Genomic DNA, 18,838 nt, shown 5'->3' with positions numbered 1-18,838 from the left:
CCTAGAAGACTAAGTAGCTGTCTGCACATTGGAGCTAGAAACTCCCTCTGAAGAATTCAGGTCAAAATCAAGGACTTCAAGAAAGACTTGAGATTCTGTTATAGTTTAGAGAATCGAGAATTTTGTCATTTTTTGAAGGTACTCAGTGCAGGAAATTTTTGGGGTGAAATATTTGAACACGGAGATTTAAAAAAGTCTGGTGTATAAGCTATGATGAATTGGTTGGCAAAATTTTGCATTCATAGTATGGCCACAGCTGAATATTCTAGACTGTAGAATCCAGACAATGCCAATGGTAGACTACTCTGTTATTTAGAGACTCCTCGTCCTCATTCCTACTAATTCTCTCTGGAAACAAGATGAGCAAAAACATATTTGAGCTTTGCGGTCTTGGTCTGAGGACATATACAGGCATCCTCATGGTTTTCTACTAATACCCTCATTTCATGGAAGAACGAATTATGCGGCCGTCTGCAGAGAGACTTAGATCTCTCTTCAGTTATTGACAGTGTGTCCATCAAGATTATAAGACAGAAATGACAGCTCATTGGGTGGAGCTGAGAGACAGATCTAACAATACCCTTAGGACCAAACTTTATGTTTGAGACTAGAAGTACATTCTTGAATGAAAAGATGTACTGTTCTCATTACTAGGGATAACAGTGCCCCGAGTAAATATGCAAGTATCTGTTGGAGTCTTTTCTTTCAGTTCGCTTAGGAGTATGCCAAGAAGGGGGGTTGCTGGGTCACGTGGTAATTCTGTGTCTAATTTTCTGAAGAATGATGATACCGTGCTTACATAAGACATCTTAAATTCCTTACCAGGGGACAATAATATTTATTATTATTTCCAGGTGACTTGTTTTAAAATTAGGCACAATTGGCAAATGTTGAGGCTAAGCAGTGAGAAAGACCTATAGGTTACCAGTGCTACATAAGGAAACCTGGTCCTCGTCCCAGAGACACAGCATAGTCAGGAAGCAGGGGCAGCTGATCTGCCTAGCTTCCACTTGTGCTAACTGCATGATCCCAGGAAAAGATTCTTTTATCTATGCTTCCATATCCACCTTTGCAGAATGGAAACACCCACAGGTCACACAGGACATACTGAAAGAGTAAAAATGAGTTAATGTGCATAAAACCCGAGAATAGAGCATCAGAACTGTGGAAGTGCAGCCCAAACTTTCTGGTGAGGTCACTGAATGCCGAGAGACTGGAATGGTGATGAGTCAGAGTAGAGAAATTAGAGGGGGAAGAGAAACCTACATGACCCGCTGCCTTAAGCAAACGAGGCTAGCAGGTGGATACTGCAAATAGACCTCCTCGCTAGCTGTACTTTTCCACAGCAAGGAGAAATGAATGGACAATGTAGGAAAGAGATAAACACTTGGGACAGTTTTCCTTAGATCCCTGCACATCTGTGTTTGCTGTGTCACTGCTCACAGCACTCACTTTATGGACTCAGCCTAAGTGTCCATCAACAGAATGGAAAAAGGACATGTGGCATATAAACACACTGGAGTTTTGTTTAGCCATCCAGGACAAAATTATGTCACCTACAGGAAAATTGATGGAACTTGGATCATATATGTATATACACACACACACATATGGAATATATATATGGAATATATATATATATATATATATATATATATATATATATTCCTTAACCTTATACCTCCTTAACACAATGATATATATAAAATCTAGAAATAGAGGGACTGTTGGGTAAAGGAAGAAGACTGCCTGGGGGAACAGGATAGGGTAATAGGAGAGAACGTGGTCAAGGAACATGATATATTTGTAAGAAGATGGCACAGTGGAGCCACACCCTTGTGCAATGAATTTCTGTAGCATTTTAAAGTCTGTTCTTCTTTACTTTCTCTGCTAATTGTGAAAGTCCAAAAGAAATATCTCGAAAAGGAATGAATTTCATTAAATATGAAATAATATGGTTCATATAAAGTGTTCTACATAAAATAAAACTCTCTACTGGATAAAAATATATATTTTATTAAGTAACTATTTCAACTCTAATGTGGCTTTTAAAAATATGTATCTGTCTTCCCCACACACATTTTGAAGTGGCAATTGCATACATCACAATTAAACCACGACTCTGAGTTTAACTTGGTAACAAGTTAAAATTTAAAAATAAAATTTAAAAATCAGTCAGGGTTTTGAGTAGTTATATATCCAGAGATGTGTCTAAATGGTCACAAGCTCATTATGGATCAGTAATTGCTGAGAGGACACAAATCAATGTCACTGTGAGAGTTCCCATTAAAATGGGTCCTATTTTAGAAAAGGGGGTGCTGGAGAGATGGCTCTGTGTCTGCTATTCCAGAGTATCTGGGTTCAATTCCCAGTATGCACATGGGCGCTGGTAATCTAGATGTTTAAAAATCTAGTTACAGGGGATCATCCACCCCTTTCTGGCCTCTGTGGGAACCAGACACACACGAGGCTCACAAACGTGCATACAGGCAAAACACCCATACATGTAAAATAAATTAAAACTTTGAACACAGAAGAACTAAAAAGTGTTGAGTAAGGATGTGGAGGAAGTAGAATCTCCTTGCATTATTGGTAGGAATGTAAACCCGTGAGGCTTCTGTGTCAATTATAGTGATTCCTCAAAAGGTCAGAGAATCATCATCTAAGCCAGCAATTCTACTTTTGGTGTGTGCCTAAGACAATCCAAAGCATGGGCTGACTGAACCATGTGTCTATTACAGCCATGTTCACAACAGGCTTATTCATTATGGCCCCAGAGGTGGAAGCAATCCGAGTTTCTATTGACAGATGACTGATTAAGCAGAATAAAAACAATGGGGTATTGTTTGGCCTGAAGAAGGAAGGGAACTCTGACACATGGAACGGCGTGGCTGAACACTGCAAACGTATGCCAAGTGAAATAAGCCAGTCGCAAAAGAATACCGAATGATTCCACTCCTGTGTGGTACCTTGCCCAGCCAAATGCAGAGAAACAGAAAGCAAAATGGTGCTTGCCAGAGAGCATGAATGGAGGACTGGAGAGCTATTGTCACTCATCCTGGCCTATTTAGGAAGATGAAAATGTTCTGAGCGTGGGCAACGGCGGCACAAACCTCTGACTGTGCCTAACCCTACTCAACTGTGCGCATTCAAACACGGGGAAAACCCTTAAATCTGTGTTAGGTCTATTTGACCACACTAAGAAAATAAGTTCTGTCTTCTGACACATCCCAGCTGCCACCTGCCTGGCTGACTTTCTGGTAAATGTCCCTCTGTCTTCCTGTGGGACTTGATATGACAAATGTCCTGCTGGAGAGAAAAATATTAGGCGTTGGAGGGTGATGCTGAGAAATACGTTAATAGCAGAGAGCTCCACGAGAGCTGAAATCATCCAGTTTGGTCTTCATGCGTCACGGTTTTGTGGGTTAATAGATCTGCCTTTAGAACTGTCTGCTTTGTAAGCCCTGGGTGATGTGTGAAATATTTATAACCCCCTTGCGCCTCTGCCTGTGCACTTTAGTCTGCCTTTGGTTTTCTTCCTTTTTTTCCTTCTTTCCTTTTTCTTTTTTGGTTTGTTGTTGCTGTTGTTGTGTTTTTGTTTTTTGTTTTAGAGGGTGGGAATGTGGGAGCAAAATACACCAAAATACAAACAAAGAATCACTAGAAATTACAGAAACTCTCAGTGCATTTTAGGGAGAGTATAAATAAATATATTGAAGATGAATGGAACTGCCAGCTTACTCACCCTGACTCAAAGCACACACACTTAGGAACAGCTCCCCCACCATTTAATCCATTTCAAAGTTGTCAAAAATATGTTTATGGTTCCCTTTGTAAGAAAAGCAGTATTTTCACAGGCAATTTTTTCTTGTTACATACGTTAAAACGGGGCATTGAAGTTGAACTTGAAATCCAGACTTGACTTAAATTTTACCCCAATGAGCAATTGCGGGTCCATTTCCTTCTTTGGCATAGTGACGGAACCTTGGAAGGTCAGAGCTTGCAGGGATCTTTAGGGAAATGCTCTGTCCCTGCCTCTACCCTAAGAAAAGACTAGAGGAGATTTTTCCCTCATACCACCTATTAAACACCATTTTTCCCCCAGGGTCATAGTGAGGGCTTCAGAAGCTTCACTTCATGCTTTGAAATACAGAAACTTCCCATGGACTATGAAAGCCCAGCTCTGTCCTGTGGATGCTGGTTTAGGCTGAGCAGGTGTTGAGAGGTACCGTGGCAAACAAGGGGTCACCAAAGCAGGGTGGCACCGCTCGCATAAGTAAACACAGACTGTGCACCAGCTGTCAGCCTTTCCACGTTTCTGCTCCCGGCTGAGGCAGGTTTTTTGGGGTAGGGTGGGGATTAGGAAAATTTGAATTCAGTAATACAAAACAGTTATTTAGAAACTGCACAGCTGCATTCAACCCAAGATGGGGGTGGTGGTGGTGGGAGGGGAAGGCGGTCTTTCCTGAAATCTGTTCATTGGTTAAAAATCAACGTATCCTCTCTTCCTTACCCTATTGTCCAACTTCCAGTTTCACTAAGATGAGCTTATGGAAATGACCTTTCCAAAGCTAACTACATCTGTTTGCATTATCTGGCTCATGTTTGGGTCAGGCACTGTGTTAAGTCTGTTTTGTATCTCAATCCACCCCCATAACTATTTTGTAACAATGCTGTGAATATGACGCCGGTGTAGCAACAGGAAGTTAAGTGCCTAAGAATGTACAAGAATTTCCCAGAGCCTCGTGTCTCTTAGGTGGTGGACAAGGATTTAGATTCAGGTTTGTCAGATCCTCAAAGAAATTTTTTGGTCAAGCTCCATCACCAGTTAATATTCATACATAATAATAAATGCACAGCCGTTACTAGGGATTGTGAAGACCCTTATATTTGTAACTTTACCACTCTCTGGCTTAAAGCGACAAAATGGGATTTAAATGAAGATGGCTCAGTGACTAAGAGCACTGACTGCTCTTCCAGAGGTCCTGAGTTCAATCCCCAGCAACCCCCTGGTGGCTCACAACCATCTGTAACAGGATCCCATGCACTCTTCTGGTGTTTCTGAAGACAGCTGCAGTGTACTCATATAAGTAAAATAAATAAATCTTTAAAAAAAGAAAGAAAATTAGTATTAACACCATCTTTTACTAGAAGTGTTTCAGAGAATTCCTAAGTCTACAGTCAGTTAATCTGGGGTTTTGCAGTGGTCAATAGCGTATTAAATGTCCTTACAAACCTTGTGGCTGAGAGGGTGTCCATGTATGAATAAATCAGCTTTTACTATGATAATCCTGCTGTACTGCCCCCGCCCCACCCAGATCTTAGTGTCTGAAGACGGTGACTACATGTATTTGTCACAGTCAGCTGCACTGGTTCACCTGGAAACCATAGGGATCCTTACACCTCATGGGTGTTTGTCTTCTCTGGGGTCCATGTGGAAGAAGCCCTGCATCCCTTGAGAAGGCTTTTCTTGCAGTGGTGAGGGAAAGGTGCAGGAGGCTCAGCGTGCTACATCTGAGGCTTGAATCTAAGCCTACTATGTATGTGTCCACTCCTTCCAGTGGACACAGCAAAACACATGACGAAATCTCACACTAGAGTTGGAAAATGGCTCCTCTTACCCAGGAAAACAAGAGAGCGAATGTTTACATTCAACAGCAGTGGCTCAAGGTTGGATACTTCGCTAACTCTACAACGTCCTTCCACATTTACAAGATTAGTTTGCTTTCTCCAAACCTCTTACTGCCCAATATGCAATAATTCCCTGAATATAATTAGAGATGGTATTGCCTAAATGCTGTAATACAATCTCCGACTTGTAAGGTAGTGACTATGGCTTAATTAATAGAAAAGTATAACAACCTCTGATGTGCCTTGTTCAGGAAATATCATAAAAACTCAATGATATTGAGCCCAGAAAAGCTCGATGAAAAAATTACTGAATTATTGACCAACGTTTATATCTTCTAATATCTATTTTTTATATCTATTCTCAAAATAACTTGGATCAGCCATTGACTGAAATCTAAATCTCGTAAATATTGTTTAGTGGTGATGTTTTCCATGGTAGAGCAGAGGAATAGAGTTCAAAGCCCTGGATCCAACCCTCTATCCCTTCAATAAACCATGACTCACAGTCATGTGCACACAGTTTAGCCATAATGAAGTCACCTGTACTTCTAGTCAGTTTAAAATGCATAAACCCAGCACTGTTCCACATTTGATTTTAAAAGTCCTTCAACTCTATACCAAACAGAGATAGGACTCAGTAAAGAAAAGGCAAAGATTACTGAATGAATACAAATGTAAGGACTGTTACTTTGAAAACATTCATTAAATTGTATTGTTGAGCCAATCTTACTTGAAAAGCTTCAGATTTTAGAATATTTGGAGAGGCATGATGAAGTATCTTAGTAATTTTACCAAGTCTAAGCACAAAATCCATTTATGTGTCACACGCATCTTATTTGAGGAGCCTGAAGATAATTTTTTTGCACATAGTACTGCTGGTGTGTTTATGTTTGAATTAAACCTGTCACATGAGGTCAGGGGTGGAATTTCTCATCTTCATACCATCAGTGATCAAAAAGTTTTAAACTTGGAAATTTTGGATTTGGTATTTTCAGCTTGTACTAGGAACAAAGAAATCCTGTTTGATTTGTCTCCAGGATCTGACTGTTGTCTAATTAATAACACTGAGCTTTTATTCCACAAAGGTTTATAGTTACATAACAAATAGTGGTGACTGTTACTATTTTCTCATTCATAGTGAACCAAAAAGCGTCTATGTCCATCTTCCCACCTAAGGCCAAAATATGCACATATTTCTAAATATTAACTCTGTGGGTATCATTCTCACTGAGGTTTGGTAGCAAGAGGATCTGAGGAGATGGTGATTAGTTACAAAGAATAAATAAGATATGAAATCATGCTGTAAAAAAGCACTGTTAAAAACTTTAAAGGCAGGATAAGAACTTCCCACTTGGGGACTGTTGGGGTCGCGTGCCCTCCTGGCTTTGGCACTGTGTATGTCACAGCAGTGCTGGGTAAGAATCTTTGCTAATGGCTTTCATTTAGTCGTTTTCTGTTTTGTAACCTAAGGAAATAGATAAAAGTTGGAGGTGGAGGGGGTGGGGGGTTAAGAGAAACAAAGTTTGAAAAAGGGAACAGCAAGGACAGAACAGAGAACTGCTAGAAGAAAAATCATCTTGAAGCCACTTAAGGCAGAAACAGGAAGTTTAATGAAGCATGAAATAATCTATCATCCGTATTCAGCCCCAAGCATGGTGTGTAGGAGAAAGCAGACATCCTGAGCTGACTCGATAACTGTGCTTCTTACTGCTTGGGTGTCTGTGGATTGGTTTGTTTAGATTGGGAGATTATCTCGAAGATGCAATTATCTGCAAGTATGACTGCATTATTGAAGTGTTGAATTATATATTGTTAGCAGCAGGATGAAAACATCAGGAAGATGTTTTATGTAAACTCCATGGGAAATATTTAAAAGTTCGAATTGGTAATTATTTAAAAGTCAGGGATATTACTTGAAAAATTCAGATTTGGGGCTTTCTTGAGGCATTCAGCCACTCTCCACATGGACCCCTCCATGTGTCCTAGGCCTACTTATGTCTGGATATTCGAGCTTTGCCTCAGGTATTTCAGAAATCTTTTGTTAGGTGCACATATATCTATGATTATTATTTCTTCACGATAGGTTGTCTTTTATAATGTATAAAAAATTGCTTCTTGTTGTTATGTTTGCTATTTTAAATGATTTACTTCCTTTTCTTATCCTTAGGTCCATAGACTCCATTAATCCTGTTAAGAGAACCCTCTTGTGAGAATTTTTAATGTAGTGACTGTATTTAACAACCCTAATATTTGTTTAGCATTTAAAAATATTTTATTTCTCTGTTGAGATTCTCACTATACTTATATATTCTTCTTTGACCTGAGGGACTATTTTTAATTCTCTACTAGGTAAATAGTCACATTTAAAGAGTCCATTTCTGGAATTTATCTTATTTCCATTGGAGAATCTTTCCCTGAATCCTCATTTTTCTTTCTTCCTGTATGCATTTGTCCATTAGACAAGCAGGCATTTTCCCCAGGCTTCATGGGCTGGTATCCTGTGAAAGGCACTTACCCACCAGGCTAGCTACAGAGAATGTGGGAACCTCAGCCCGCTCTTTCCCTCCCAGGCAGAAGCAGACAGGGATGAAGCAGGCCTTTTTATTCTGTTTTGCTGAAGCCAGTCCTCTGACAGCAACTCTTCACTCCAAGTCTGTATTGTCTAATAACAATACTTCCACTGTGGGTCTCTTGCTTTCTGTTTGTGCTGTACATAATTCCCACAAGTTTATCGCTAACATCACAGCACTGGCACTCAGATGCTTCCCATACTAAGACGAGACACACACAAAAAATATAATCCACAAATGCATTAAGTCATCTAACAGTCGAAAAGGAGATGATGCTCTTAGTGATTTAGATGCCTACAGAGAGCAGGAGCTACAAATCAAAAAATCAAGGGAATGAGAGATAGAGAGAGGGAGAGAAAGAAAAATTAAAGTTGCTAGTATTCTTTTTTTTCTTTTTCTTTTTTTTTATTAACTTGAGTATTTCTTATTTACATTTAGAATGTTATTCCCTTTCCCGGTTTCCAGGCCAACATCCCCCTAACCCCTCCCCTCCCCTCTAAATGGGTGTTCCCCTCCCCATCCTCCCCCCCCCATTACCATCCTCCCCCCAACAATCACGTTCACTGGGGATTCAGTCTTGGCAGGACCAAGGGCTTCCCATTCCATTGGTGCTCTTACTAGGCCATTTATTGCTACCTATGAGGTCAGAGTCCAGGGTCAGTCCATGTATAGTCTTTGGGTAGTGGCTTAGTCCCTGGAAGCTCTGGTTGGTTGGCATTGTTGTACATATGGGCTCTCATGCCCCTTCAAGCTCTTTCAGTCCTTTCTCTGATTCCTTCAACGGGGGTCCTGTTCTCAGTTCAGTGGTTTGCTGCTGGCATTCGCCTCTGTATTTGCTGTATTCTGGCTGTGTCTCTCAGGAGAGATCTACATCCGGTTTCTGTTGGCCTGCACTTCTTTGCTTCATCCATCTTGTCTAATTGGGTGGCTGCATATGTATGGGCCACATGTGGGACAGGTCCTGAATGGGTATTCCTTCTGCCTCTGTTTTAATCTTTGCCTCTCTCTTCCCTGCCAAGGGTATTCTTGTTCCCCTTTTAAAGAAGGAGTGAAGCATTCGCATTTTGATCATCCGTCTTGAGTTTCATGTGTTCTGTGCATCTAGGGCAATTCAAGCATTTGGGCTAATAGCCACTTATCAATGAGTGCATACCATGTGTGTTCTTCTGTGATTGGGTTACCTCACTCAGGATGATATTTTCCAGTTCCATCCATTTGCCTACGAATTTCATAAAGGCATTGTTTTTGATAGCGCAGTAGTATTCCATTGTGTAGATGTACCACATTTTCTGTATCCATTCCTCTGTTGAAGGGCATCTGGGTTCTTTCCAGCTTCTGGCTATTATAAATAAGGCTGCTATGAACATAGTGGAGCACGTGTCTCTTTTATATGTTGAGGCATCTTTTGGGTATATGCCTAAGAGAGGTATAGCTGGGTCCTCAGGTAGTTCAATGTCCAATTTTCTGAGGAACCTCCAGACTGATTTCCAGAATGGTTGTACCAGTCTGCAATCCCACCAACAATGGAGGAGTGTTCCTCATTCTCCACATCCTCGCCAGCATCTGCTGTCACCTGAGTTTTTGATCTTAGCCAATCGCACTGGTGTGAGGTGAAATCTCAGGGTTGTTTTGATTTGCATTTCCCTTATGACTAAAGATGTTGAACATTTCTTTAGGTGTTTCTCAGCCATTCGGCATTCCTCAGCTGTGAATTCTTTGTTTAGCTCTGAACTCCAATTTTTAATAGGGTTATTTGTCTCCCTGCGGTCTAACTTCTTGAGTTCTTTATATATTTTGGATATAAGGCCTCTATCTGTTGTAGGATTGGTAAAGATCTTTTCCCAATCTGTTGGTTGCCGTTTTGTCCTAACCACAGTGTCCTTTGCCTTACAGAAGCTTTGCAGTTTTATGAGATCCCATTTGTTGATTCTTGATCTTAGAGCATAAGCCATTGGTGCTTTGTTCAGGAAATTTTCTCCAGTGCCCATGTGTTCGAAGTTGTTAGTATTCTAACTACTTAACTGAACATCAAATGTACAAACCAATTCCTCTCAAGAGTGAGCTGTATCATGGCATGATTCTCAAACTACGCAGTCATCAATGCACAAAAATACAGAAACTAAATCTAAACACTGACAACTTTAAGACTAATTTATCGTTGCCTTGGAATCAGATATCCAGGCTGAGCATGTCTTGAGGAAGGTGTAGTGAGTTTAGACGAAATCACACTGTTGGCTGATGCCAAGTGACCCGAAGTGTTCTTCACGTGAATAGGCCCATAAAGATGGCCACAAGAGGAAGGAAACCAATATAATACAGCTCCTTTACTATACATGGCTAAAGGCACACTAATAGAAGATGTTTTTCTTGCCAAGTTGCCAAATTATAAAAGAAATAATACACCTAATACTATTATTTTTGTAGAAAATCAGTCACTCTTACTCATAATTGTGCAACCGATAAGTATCATTAATGAATGCAGCTTAATTGGTCGGTGTAAGCTACCCAGAGCCACTGTGTAGTTAGCACCATTACCTGATCCTGAATGACTGAGTAGGTTGCATAGGGGTCCCCAGAGCATACTTGTATGGCATTCATGAAACTCATTCCCCAGGACCTCAATTATGCATAACGGCATTCCCCATTTTTTGAAACGAGTGAAAAACGATGTCCTACTCAAACTCATAACAGTGGAGATCAACTTTTCTGAGTCACAGGTTGAAACATCAGATGGACACTGTAAAGTATGTTTACAAAGACATTAAAGGTACATGTTATGTAACGGGATTTATTTATTTCAGAAAACTGAGGGGAAAAAAAGAAGAAATATCTTTATAATCCCAACACCAGAGATAAAAACAAAACCAGAGTGTCTTTCTCTTTTACTTCCAGTATTTTTATATTACTTGGTATATTATTTTCCCCCATGAAAACCTGACTTCATAACCCCATGCATCTCCACACATGTCAACCTGCTTTTATGTTGTGAGTCTTTTCTCTTTTTTTGCATTAATCAACAGCTACTGGCTGTGTGTGGTGGCTTCACATGATGTGAGACTGTTCCTCTCTCTTCCAAATTTCTACCTCTGGTCAGCAGAAGTGTTCAGCTTATATTTGCAGTGAGCCATATTATTCCAAATGCTATTAATCTCCCTGCTAGCTATTACATGGCCTGGCCTAAGAATGAAACATGACACTCGTGCACATAACTCACTGCAAAGCATGTCTCTCACTGCCACCTAAGCACAAGGTGGCCAAGAAGAATGAGCCTCCCCGATTCTCAGAAGGCAGGGAGCCATTGACACTTAGCAAGGAACACAGGTGGCTTCATCACTAGCTCTACAGAGCAAACAACATGGCACTAAATGAAAATATTTCCATCTAGAAATAGATCTTAAATGTACTCAGTTATCCATAGTTTTTGGAAATTCTGGTTTTCTATTATTTTGAGAACTATAAAACAAATCCATTTACTGTCTTTGGTTCTGCTTCTGGTTTTTGCTTTTGGATATAGTTGTCAAAAGAAACTATAATTCTAAGAGTATCTCTTTTTCTTCTGATGTAATTGTCATTGCCTAGGCTTTTTGCCTCGTCTGCAAACGTAGGCCTAGTCCTGGAAGCTTCTAGCCTCTGTACAATTTTATCTAGACCTAAAATATTTTCAGCCTCTGAGACTTGCTGCTGAATATGCTCACCCCTCCCTAGTTCTTTCGGAACTCCAGCTGGCTGGTTCAACTCAGCTGTTCTGACTTAAACTCTTCTCCAAGCTGACTGATTCAATCTGGCCTTTCTCTCAGCCTCCTCATTACTAACTTTGGCAATTTGGTCTAATCTTCTGGATCCTTCTCATTCTCTGGCTTGTTCTGTCTTTACCTGTGTCTATCTTTTTCTCTCTATCTCTGAGACCTGTCTCTGTGCCACCGTCATAGTAAAACTGACCTCTCTCCTCTGCACTGCTCTCTTAAGTCATCTCTCTTTCTTCTCTGTTCTTATGAGAGCTGAGCATCTCCAATTTTTTCAAATCTTTTTCTGATTCATCACTTTTTCTGCCACTCAATTAGATATCACTTTCAAACAGGAGTGCTTCCTTCCACAAACTAACTTTAACTTCATTGTTTGGGATTAAAGGTGTATACTAAGAGTGTATCTGTATTCCAGTCAGAGGAATTCAAGGTGTGTGCTAAGGCTGAGTCACACCACAGCTAGAAACACATTTGTTCAGTAAATAACACAATCTTGGGGCTTACGGTGTGATCAAATATCCTGCAACATACAATATTGAAGGATCTAGATATTATAATAGTCTTAAAATATTTCATATTTTCACAAGTAAATGTTGACACAAGGAACAATGTGTGCACATCCCAACCACAAGCCGGGCCTAGGTTTATTTTATAAGTTTGATATCATCCATAGCATCCCATTGTTGTTACTGAAGCAGTAAATAAATTAAAATGCTTATTATATGGTTGGAAGAGACTATGTAAGTAACAGCCACACAAAATAACCCTATGGGGAAGAAGAATGATCTAAACATTATAAAACAGATTAATCTACTGTAGCAACTGGTCATTGCACTTAGACATGCCAGGGCATTTGTGAGTTTACAATGATAAAGTGGGGAATCAACCTAAAAATGACAATGACAAAATAAATTAAGATGTGTCCATGGTTTGGAATATCACTTAATAACTACAAATAATGAGTTTATTTCTCAAAGACCTGGAGGGCCAGAGAGATGGGTCAGTGATCAAGAATGATCCCTTTCATGTTTCTATGATCTATGTTTCATGATCTATTTTTGAACCTGGAGACCCACATGGTTGGAGAAGAAAACCAACCCCTGAAAATTGTCCTCTGACCTCCACACAAACACCTACTCCTTCAAGCCCACACAGACAAATACACAAACAAACAAATGCAATTTACAAAAAGACAAAGAGAGTTATCTCAGTAACAGGGGACATGGTACAGTAGTTCATGCAGGCTCAGAGGCTAATCTTCTCTGAGCTGTTTCAGTTGTAGCATAAATGCTGCTGAAACTGATCCATTAGGTATCTAGTCCTTCCAAGTCTAGCACAGTTGAGTGTGGGTCTGGATTTGGCTGGGGTCCTGCCTCAAGTGCAGCTCACTGCCTACAGTGAGTCCTTGGCCCTAGTGTTCTCATGCCCAAGATTAATGTACCAAGAGTGCCAAACATGTAATCAGTCAACTTAGGGAAAAATGCTTCAAGAAAATCAGGGCTACCACTCTTTAAACATAAACACACCCAACACACACATAAACACAAACTAGGAAAGATTTATTTATTTACATGCAACATAGTTTTGATAGGTAGAAAAAAAGGATTTAAGGTTATTCATAAACTGTCAACACTGGGTACCTTCAGAACAAAAAAGTTGGCAGGACAGAAAGCCAGGGAGGTTGATTTTGACTTTATGTGAACTGTCAGAAATGCTGTCAGTGAGGAATTTTCTGAATATTTGTGCGAAAAGGACATAAAATAGAAGTTTATGAAACTGATCCCTTAATAGTTATTGTCCCTAAGAAGCAACTTTATTACTAGATATAGTTAGAAATGTGCCTTTCATTTCTTCACAATACAACAAGAGTAATCTCATCATTATATAGACTTGAGGGTCAATTTTCTTTCATATTTTGTGATGATGGGGATTGAACACAGGGCCTTGCCCATGCTGGACCAGCTCTTTATCACCAAGTTTCATTCCAGGCTCCTATTTTTAATTAATTATTATTGATCAGGTGTTATATCCTAGACATTTGAGTAGATAATGGAATTTAACAAGTATTAATAGAGTCAAGCCAGCCTCTTAGTAATAGGGTAAAAATCACATCAAAACCAAACCATTTGGTAATGCTATAGAGGGAAAAGGTATTTACCAAGGAGTGAATGGGGGATGCAAGGACTTCATTTCACTGCCAACCTCTAGCACGGGGCAAGGCAAACTTTATTAGAGTCTGAGGAGGACACAGAGTTCTGGCAGGAATGGAAGTGAGGCAGAGCCATGGAAGGTGCAAAATGGTTGAGAGCCAAACAGGGGATGCCTGAGCCAAGTGGCCCAGAGGCTTCCCTCTGCATTTTCAATGTCCGCGGCATTGAACTATGACCCCACATTTATGATGGATCTGAGTAGATTACTGATATCCACCATAGCCAGGTCAAAAACTATAAAGTCCGTGCTACTTACTTCTATGCCAAATATCATTGTGCCTTTGCTCTGTTTCCTTTTTCTACAGCTAATCAGTAGAGACTAGGTAAGTATTTAGAAAGACAAGGATCTTATTTCATTAACAGTCATAGAAGTCTGAGTGTACTGGTTTCCGGCAGAGTCTTTCTTCCTGATCAGGATCCTGGGGTCACATGCTAGAACAGAACAAGCACCCCATTTGGAAACAATTTATTAACCCACATACTGTAATACTGTGATCTGTAATCACTGGTGTGAAGATTATCAATCAATCAATAAATAGATAAACAAATTCATAAGCTAAGAGAAGTCTCTGTGGTTAGGTACCAACATGTCTCATCTTACTGGCTTCCACATAACTTTGTTGGTGCCTTGAGATGAGATTATTCCCACGTGACCAGCAAACACTGGCATCTCCAGCTTGAAGTGCTGTATAGGAAGATGAATTCTGTGATTTTTCTTTCAGTGAAAGGGTTTCCTGCTTAAGGATACCACAACTACAAGAAAAACATGCATTTTGGTGGTTTATTTTTTTCTAGATGCTAATTACAATTAATTATCAGTGTCTAAATTTTCCCTTACCAAGATAAATGCCCAGAATTGGAAGTACCAGATGAAATCAGTGCCCACAACCCTGAACCCTTGAGCCTTCGGAAGAAGCCATTTGACTGGTAAAAGTGAACCGTCGATCTCTAATAGAGTAGTTCTGATTTTCAGAACATTGCTTTCTGACTCTTACTGTCAAGATACTGATCTTATCAAGAGAAACCAAGCTCTTAGCTACTCTGCATTTTGCTTTATTTAGGGAAGAGCAATTCATACTTCCTAATTTTCAAAGTGCAAGAGCACAGCTTTTGCTACCAGCCCTAAGATTAATGACAAGTTTGCTTGTAAGACTTAAATGACATAAACCAAGTTGATTATCAATATGGGTGCCTGATTATCAATAGCAAGGCCCAAGGTGTCTCTAACGCGTCTGCCTAATCCCCGAACTAATTCAAAAGAAATGAACTGGATTCGTTTGTCTTGCTCTCGAGGCTTAATTTTTTTTTCAAAAAAGGGGTTGGAACTGTTGCTGATTACTCTGGCAAGGTCATTTAATAGTCAAAGGTGTATTAAATACTTTAGCATGAGCTAAGTAATTTCACCTGATAATCCATTTATCTCTGCCCCGAAACCAAAATGATTTGGAAAGTAGAAACTCGATTATTTAAGCGCAAACACATTTCTACCAAAAAAAAAAAAAAAAAAAAAAAAAAGTCATCTCCAGTCAAGGAATTTCCTTTGAAATTCCCTAACTGCTGATTTTCAATCAATCATTTTATTAAAATAAATTTGTCAATTGAAATGAAAACAGCTCCGATGCCCTGAGGTGAAATCACGTTTGTTTCATAATGAATATGCATACACCTTTTATAAAGTTGTTTTGGTTTCTTTTCTTTCTTTTCTCTTTCCCTTCTTTATTCCTTCCCTCTTTCCTTCCTACCTCTCCTTCCTTCCTTCCTCCCTCTTTCTCTTTCTCTCTTTCTCTCCTCCTCTCCTTCTCTCTTTCTCTCTTTCTCTCTTTCTTTCTCTCTTTTTTCTAAAATGGAAAGTAGAACCCCACACGGTCAGAATGTCTCTCAAAACACCAAAGGTTTAGAAATGTCATCTCATTTGCACTGACTTACTATGGACAGAAAGGACTAGGCTCGCCTGGCGGGCCCTCTGGCAACCCAGCGTAGACCTCACCCAGCGACTCATCGCATATGGACGCCATTTGTAAGCAGCTCAGGACGCGCGGTCACCCTAACCTTTGGTGTCTGCCTATCCATCTGTTTTCACATTAGCTGCAAATTATAGAATCCTCCAGACCCAAATGACCATAAATCAAGACTACGAGCGTGTACACTTTCCCCATCTGTCATAAAACAATGAATTAAATTCATGCCTGTCAAAATAGGCTGCAGGGAAATGGCCTTCTTCTGCAGGCACAGGAGTACAGAGCTCACCTCATCGTGGTAATTTATGGCCTCTATGGGGCCTCGAGGTGATTAGGCCTTGGCCCACCAACACGCAGAAAAACAGTAGGAACTCCAGTCACTCCAAATGGAAATCTTGGGTCAAATTTATCAAACGAATCAGAGAGAAATCTATTTCTGTTTGGAAAAGAAAGAGATATATTGCGTGTTTAGTGTTCGTGCACAACTTTGGAACTTTTGGCTATTCGGTATTTGTGAGTTTTGGAATTCCTGGCTTAAATAGTATCACCAGAGGACATGTAATGTATTAGACATGAGCCATTTTTAGCCAAATAAAATATACAAGTTCAAGCAAAGAGGTTTTTCAATGTTAACATCAACATATTTGTGCAAATGATGTAACTCAAAATTTTCTAGGTAGACCTAAAAAAAGCACAGATTTAGGCCTGTAAAAATACACGGGTAGAAAATGAAATATGTCAGCCACAGGTCCCCAAATAGGTAACAAAAGGGTGGGCAACCATTGGTACCCAAAAAGGACCAAAGATGGGCAGTGGAAGAAATAAGGCGCACAGACTTCAATATGGGCCAATGGGGTTATACCAATTCTATGACTCTGTCAATTTTTCTTTAAAAATTTCCTTCCATTAAAACGCTTTATGTCAAATATAGCCTGGCATATCTAGAGCAAAGAGAAAAGGAAGGACATTTATATAGCGCCGAAAGGAAAACTGATCTTTTCCCTATAAAAATGATTTGTCAGAGTCAGCTATGATAAGGAGAGAGAGAGAGAGAGAGAGAGAGAGAGAGAGAGAGAGAGAGAGAGAGAACTCATCTGGAGATTTTGGCCCATGTCTCTCATTGTAAGCCACAGTGAGCTTAAACTGCTGTTTATCACAGAGACCTGCAGGCATTCATTCAATCAGAAAGTCGTATTTCACTGAACACCCCTGCTGTATTAGAAAGGGTGGGTGGGTAAAAGCCAGCAGAATGAGAAGATGATTTGGCAAGGCTGCACGTCATAGATCTGGTTAATATCCAGCCGTGAATTATGACATCTTTAAGAGAAAATTCCCTGGATGTTCAATATCACTTCCAGGGGACTAGAACCCGCATCCAACAACAGCCGTCTGGTATCTGTAAAACATTACTCCTGCCGGGAGTAATGAAGTTCAGTCTCGCTCTCTGGGTCTCTGGTACTCAGGCTGTGTCCCACGGTGGCTTCCCAGCAGTGGTGAGATTGTGCCAAGGTCTGGGGGTGGGGGGCTCCTCAACATCCAGCACTCAGCAGCCCTTCACGGTTGAAATACCTTTGCTTTCGTTTACTGTCTCTGCGTACCGGGGAGATGTGGAAGAATATTGTGTTTCATGCTGAGGCATGGCTCAGCAGAGGAGGCTGTGTTTGGGAAGCACTTTATTAGTGCTGGCACACATATTTAACTCACAAAGATAAGCAAAGTTAAAAATACCCACCTGGCATTTGACAGTATCAAAGTAAATAACGGATACGATGGAGACAGTAAGGTCCCCAAAAATAAATGCTGCAATTTTTTTCAGACATTTTTCTCTTCCTTTCGGTTCTGTTTTATATTCTTTTCTTTTTTCTTTACTGATTTATTCATTTTTCCTTTCTGCTTTTCCTTTTTGTTTCTTTTAAATTTTCCTTCCTCCTTTCCTTCCAGAAGCCGTTCACACAACGGAACAGAATCCAACTGTACAAACCGAATAGTCCCTGCCCATTCGGAGAGTCTGGATGCAGAGGTTGGACAGCTAAGGGTTGAAAAATCTGGATGAAGGGGACAGACAGCTATGGATGGAGAGTCTGGATGCAGACGATGGACAGGTATGATAGAGCACAACACCTTCCACATTCTATCATCCGTTACTTGTGCTTGCCCTCGCAGCAGAGGAAGGCATCGCTAACATCTCTCGCTGCTAGAAGAGCCCAGAGCACAACAGCAGACGCCCATCATGCACTGGCCCTCGGCACTGCTAAGCCCGAGTCTCACTCCAAACCAAACCTACCAACCACGGTTGTTTTCTTCTGAGGCACATCATAGAAGCTATCATTCTAACCACCGGTTTATTACTTCATACCCAATAAAGTGACTCACTGTTTGCTTTACTGCAGCCTTATATTATTTTTTTTTAATGGGAAAACTATAGTAGCTCGTATTCCATGACACTGACCACCAATAACCGCGGGCTTGTTTTATTTGAGCGAGATCGTATTAAACAAGAACATATGTTGGAAAGAGAGGAGAAAGTGCCACTGAGTTGCCGCCCTCCTCCTGTTTACTTCTCAAACCAAAGGTTACGGAAGCCGCATGCAGTTGATTAAACCTGGCCCCTCGCCAGCTGAACCCATCGCTGCAGCACTCACCAAAATCGAGGGGAGAAATTAAAAATAATTAAAACTTCTAAAGGTAAAGTCACAGATGGAAATTGTTTCAAGAGGGTTGCCGGG

General features: G+C 40.3%; 2 long non-coding RNA genes across 4 annotated transcripts in view; one reads left to right on the top strand and one right to left on the bottom strand.

The window, feature by feature from the left end:
• Nucleotides 1-18,496, top strand: part of LOC147995729 (uncharacterized) — a 37,284-nt gene extending 18,788 nt beyond the window's left edge. For 2 of the 3 annotated variants that reach the window (XR_015684685.1, XR_015684684.1), the window contains one exon: nt 18,054-18,496. This is a non-coding gene — a long non-coding RNA (uncharacterized LOC147995729). Of the gene's footprint in view, nt 1-17,438; nt 17,606-18,053 lie in introns of those variants that run through there. The other variant, XR_015684683.1, reaches the window with a different exon arrangement.
• On the bottom strand, nt 13,487-18,206 carry LOC134486462 (uncharacterized). The gene is made up of 3 exons (XR_015684687.1): nt 17,845-18,206; nt 16,402-16,548; nt 13,487-14,839 (listed from the first exon to the last, which is right to left on the bottom strand). It is a non-coding gene; the product is annotated as an uncharacterized LOC134486462 (long non-coding RNA).
• Nucleotides 18,497-18,838: the final 342 nt, after the last annotated feature.

The sequence above is a fragment of the Rattus norvegicus genome, chromosome 3 (genome assembly GCF_021556685.1).
Source record: "Rattus norvegicus strain SHRSP/BbbUtx chromosome 3, alternate assembly SHRSP_T2T, whole genome shotgun sequence".
Taxonomy (NCBI): Eukaryota; Metazoa; Chordata; class Mammalia; order Rodentia; family Muridae; genus Rattus; species Rattus norvegicus.
Note: the sequence above shows the minus strand (reverse complement) of the source record. Positions and strands in the feature narration are given on the sequence as shown.